Source organism: Schistocerca serialis, unplaced genomic scaffold (assembly GCF_023864345.2).
Source record: "Schistocerca serialis cubense isolate TAMUIC-IGC-003099 unplaced genomic scaffold, iqSchSeri2.2 HiC_scaffold_133, whole genome shotgun sequence".
Classification (NCBI taxonomy): Eukaryota; Metazoa; Arthropoda; class Insecta; order Orthoptera; family Acrididae; genus Schistocerca; species Schistocerca serialis.
This window is the reverse complement of record NW_026047547.1, coordinates 282,501-287,500: the sequence shown is the minus strand read 5'-3', so window position 1 is coordinate 287,500 and position 5,000 is coordinate 282,501. Positions and strand designations below refer to the sequence as shown.

The window sequence follows — 5,000 nt, the reverse complement described above, 5'->3', positions numbered from 1 at the left end:
TAAAGTGTACTCATTCCGATTACGGGGCCTCGGATGAGTCCCGTATCGTTATTTTTCGTCACTACCTCCCCGTGCCGGGAGTGGGTAATTTGCGCGCCTGCTGCCTTCCTTGGATGTGGTAGCCGTTTCTCAGGCTCCCTCTCCGGAATCGAACCCTGATTCCCCGTTACCCGTTACAACCATGGTAGGCGCAGAACCTACCATCGACAGTTGATAAGGCAGACATTTGAAAGATGCGTCGCCGGTACGAGGACCGTGCGATCAGCCCAAAGTTATTCAGAGTCACCAAGGCAAACGGACCGGACGAGCCGACCGATTGGTTTTGATCTAATAAAAGCGTCCCTTCCATCTCTGGTCGGGACTCTGTTTGCATGTATTAGCTCTAGAATTACCACAGTTATCCAAGTAACGTGGGTACGATCTAAGGAACCATAACTGATTTAATGAGCCATTCGCGGTTTCACCTTAATGCGGCTTGTACTGAGACATGCATGGCTTAATCTTTGAGACAAGCATATGACTACTGGCAGGATCAACCAGGGAGCTGCGTCAACTAGAGCTGAGCAGCCGGCCGCCCGGGAGTGTGTCCCGGGGGCCCGCGCGAACACGCAAGCGTCCGCTCAATTATTCTGCAAACAGGAGGAGGCTGAGCTCCCCTGCACAACACACCTCGAAACCCTCTCAGGTCCCGGCGGCGCGCAGCGCCGTCCTAAGTACTTGGTCGGGTTCGAGAGAGGCGCAATCGCCCGGAGTTAGGCGAGTAGACGCTTTAGGTGCGACCACCCGTGCTCCCAACTGAGCTTGCCGCTGCCGACAGAGGCCCGGGAGCGTGCTGTCGTGGCATTGCCGGCGGGAGACAACACGCGCCACCTACGGTGACCGGCAGCTCCAACGCCAGCGCCACAGAAGGACAAAAGCCCCACTTGGGTGCCGAAGCGAACTCTCCCAGCACAGCGCACGCGCCAACACGTCCGCACAGCTGCGATACAAACCACCTGCGAGAACCGCTGGGGCGACCGAGCAGCAGACGGCGTCGCGGCGCCGAGCGCCGGGCGGCGGCGCATCCTCAGCGCACACAGTCCTCAATCGGACCAGCACACTGCAGATGGCCACCGCGCTTCGCACCGGGCCCGCGAGGACCTACTTTGGCCGCAAGGCGCCGCGAGCAGGGGGCGCCGGCGCGCAGCTGCGCCGCCTGCCGCGTCCGTCGGCCGGCGCGCCTGCCACTGGCCGCCCCCACCAGCCGGCTGTAGCGCGTGCGCCCACGCACCGCGCTGCCAGCACGCCGGGCGGCCCCCCCTCACCGGCCGGGGACGGTCCCACCCAGCCACCGCCGCGTATCGCCTCACACCCAGATCCCCTTTCACGTTCGTGGGCATGGTGGGTCCCCTTTCACGTTCGTGGGCATGGTGGGTATCCATGAAACAACCGGTTAATAGCTCGACCGATCGTCGCCAACACTGATTCACCTCTAGCGAGAACAACCGCACCACAACGGGTTACCAGTTGTTCATTTGCGTAACGTCACCAGCAAACGTAGACGTCCATCGCCATTTGCAACGAGTATTGCATGCCTGTGTCAGGTGTCACAACACACTACGTCTGCCCACATAGACGCAACAACATGTGCACGCCTAGAGAACACGTGGAAGGTAGCCCCCGTACGTATGCGGTGTCCATTGCGCGAACGACTGTCAGCCGGCCTCTGCAGCATGTCGCAGATGTGGAACGCGGTGCAACATGCTATCACAGTGTGTGAGAAGAGACGACTACGTCCGAATACACGCTCCACTACATCAACAGACTGCTCATGCTGATCGCCATCCAGGGCGTCCGTTCCTCCCACACGTCTGAATGGCGTACCACACTGCAATCCAGCTCCTAAAGGGAGACGACACGTAGCTGCGTCCACAATATTTGGACTGTATGGTCCGCCGTTGCTAGGCGCAGTCGTCGTACGGTCACACATGTGCCACGATGTATCATTCAGTACATACGGACCAATGTGCAGCACAGTTTGTGGGTTTTGCGTACATCCGCGGACAGGTGACAGGCCGTACCACAACGTAGGCTGAGTACGTCGGCATGCGAAGGGCATTGAACATGCAAACTTCTCAACGACCAGCTTGCGAAGGCAGGGGGGAAGGGGGGGGGCATGTACGTCCTGCTGCTATCCACATTACAGTGTATAGCAGGAGCATGTGGAAAGTCAGCAACACTTGCAAGGTGTTTAACATGACGCGATACACAGGGGACCGGGCAGTGCGAATAGCGAACTATATTGCGAGGGTTGCGGTTAGGCAACACTACACTAATTTAACGAGTTGCATAACAATTACAGAGCAGGTTCAGCGACAACGTGCGTCAGGTTAAGGCGCAATATAGGTTAGGTTGAGGCGCAATATGGGTTACGTTAAGGCACAAATTAGGTTACGTTAAGGCACAAATTAGGTTACGTTAAGGCACAAATTGGGTTACGTTAAGGCACAAATTGGGTTACGTTAAGGCACAAATTGGGTTACGTTAAGGCACAACATGGGTTACGTTAAGGCACAACATGGGTTACGTTAAGGCACAACATGGGTTACGTTAAGGCACAACATGGGTTACGTTAAGGCACAACATGGGTTACGTTAAGGCACAACATGGGTTACGTTAAGGCACAACATGGGTTACGTTAAGGCACAACATGGGTTACGTTAAGGCACAACATGGGTTACGTTAAGGCACAACATGGGTTAGGTTAAGGCACAACATGGGTTAGGTTAAGGCACAACATGGGTTAGGTTAAGGCACAACGTAAGTTAGGTTAAGGCACAACGTAAGTTAGGTTAAGGCACAACGTAAGTTAGGTTAAGGCACAACGTAGGTTAGGTTAAGGCACAACGTAGGTTAGGTTAAGGCACAACGTAGGTTAGGTTAAGGCACAACGTAGGTTAGGTTAAGGCACAACGTAGGTTAGGTTAAGGCACAACGTAGGTTAGGTTAAGGCACAACGTAGGTTAGGTTAAGGCACAACGTAGGTTAGGTTAAGGCACAACGTAGGTTAGGTTAAGGCACAACGTAGGTTAGGTTAAGGCACAACGTAGGTTAGGTTAAGGCACAACGTAGGTTAGGTTAAGGCACAACGTAGGTTAGGTTAAGGCACAACGTAGGTTAGGTTAAGGCACAACGTAGGTTAGGTTAAGGCACAACGTAGGTTAGGTTAAGGCACAACGTAGGTTAGGTTAAGGCACAACGTAGGTTAGGTTAAGGCACAACGTAGGTTAGGTTAAGGCACAACGTAGGTTAGGTTAAGGCACAACGTAGGTTAGGTTAAGGCACAACGTAGGTTAGGTTAAGGCACAACGTAGGTTAGGTTAAGGCACAACGTAGGTTAGGTTAAGGCACAACGTAGGTTAGGTTAAGGCACAACGTAGGTTAGGTTAAGGCACAACGTAGGTTAGGTTAAGGCACAACGTAGGTTAGGTTAAGGCACAACGTAGGTTAGGTTAAGGCACAACGTAGGTTAGGTTAAGGTACAACATAGGTTAGGTTAAGGTACAACATAGGTTAGGTTAAGGTACAACGTAGGTTAGGTTAAGGCGCAATGTCGGTTAGGTTAAGGTACGATATAGCTTAGGTTAAGGTACACATTGTTGTAGGGAAAGGTGTATTTGGGGGGGGGGGCGGCGGCAGGTTCGTTGATAGTGATTATCGTAAGTGCATGCCTGCGGGATCATCCGATTTGTCACGTCAGGATGCACTTGTGGCTCATGACAGGCGGCGCTCCGATTCCAAGGTTGTGGCAGATCTGTGTCTTTCATTCCTGCCATTGTTTGTGTACTGTGACAGGAGGCAGTATGGTGATGTTGGGTGCACCCCTGTGTAGGACATGTGTGGGTGTTCGTGGCTTAGCTGAGCAATGGCGGATGTCGGAAGGGTGGGATATTCTGTTTTCTGGGTGGACCTCCCGGTCTGGTTATGATAGTGTGGATTGTGTAATGTGGCGGAGAGGATGCACCGGATGTTCTTCCATGCTGGTGGTTAGATATTGTGTGTGTGCCTGTTAGAGGCAGAGAGTAGTGTGTGATAGTGTCTGGCTGACGTGTGGTTCTCATTGTGTGCAGAGTCTTTCAGCATGTATAGGGACGGTTGTATATATTATCTGTATTCTGATGGCTCTGCATTTATTACTAATCAGTGCCGTGTATACGGTTACTCTGGTTCCAGTCGAAACTGTTCTATCTCTGTACATTAGTGACACTGCGGCTCCACTATGTTGCTGCCCCTGTCGGCCGTTTCCCCCAGTGTATGGCTAGTGATTATCAGCAATCAGTCTATTAGTCAATACCGGTAGTGTGACGACTTCAAATGTCCGGGATGGGGGAAGCTAAACCCTTCCCGTGGGTCAGGGCCTAGAAAGACTCTTCCCACGCAGGAGGCTCGGACTGTCGTTACTCTTCCGAGAAATATATTTGCCCAGCGTTTTTTGCGACTGCGAGTGCAACGCTAGGAGGCTCCGACTGTCGTTACTGTTCCGAGATATATATTTGCCCAACGTTTTTTGCGACTGCGAGTGCAACGCCCACGGGTACCGACATGGATGGGGCGCTTCCTAGCTGATCGCTCGGCATGGGAATCAGTACAGTGAGCAATGCGATCGCGTCTGTAGCTTGTACGTGGTACAGCTCGCAGCTCATGTATAGGGACAGCGGGAATGTCGCATATTGGACATAACTCTTCATGAAACGCAAGTTATAGGTGTGGATTGCACATTACGAGTGCGGGAAACTTCCGCCGTTCATCCGCTGGCGTTGCGAGTTTGGCGGTTGGGGTGGGGCACGAGCGGGTGCGGGTGGTGTGATTGCCGGTCCACGACGTTGTGCGGCAGAGGCACTGGCGTTTGGGTGCTGTGGTCGACACAGGCTGCATGCTTTGTGGGTGGCGTCGAAAGATGGGCACTGTGGGCCCATCGATGTCTTAGTCGGCTTGGCGTCCCATAGATGGCGGTATCGTCG

At 53.4% G+C, this 5,000-nt stretch overlaps 1 non-coding gene across 1 annotated transcript in view; it reads right to left on the bottom strand.

Annotated features, from left to right (window-relative positions):
* LOC126439673 (small subunit ribosomal RNA) overlaps positions 1 to 543 on the bottom strand; it is a 1,909-nt gene extending 1,366 nt beyond the window's left edge. Inside the window, exon 1 of the ribosomal RNA XR_007581308.1 lies at positions 1 to 543. This exon is cut by the window's left edge and continues 1,366 nt beyond it. This is a non-coding gene — a ribosomal RNA (small subunit ribosomal RNA).
* Positions 544 to 5,000: the final 4,457 nt, after the last annotated feature.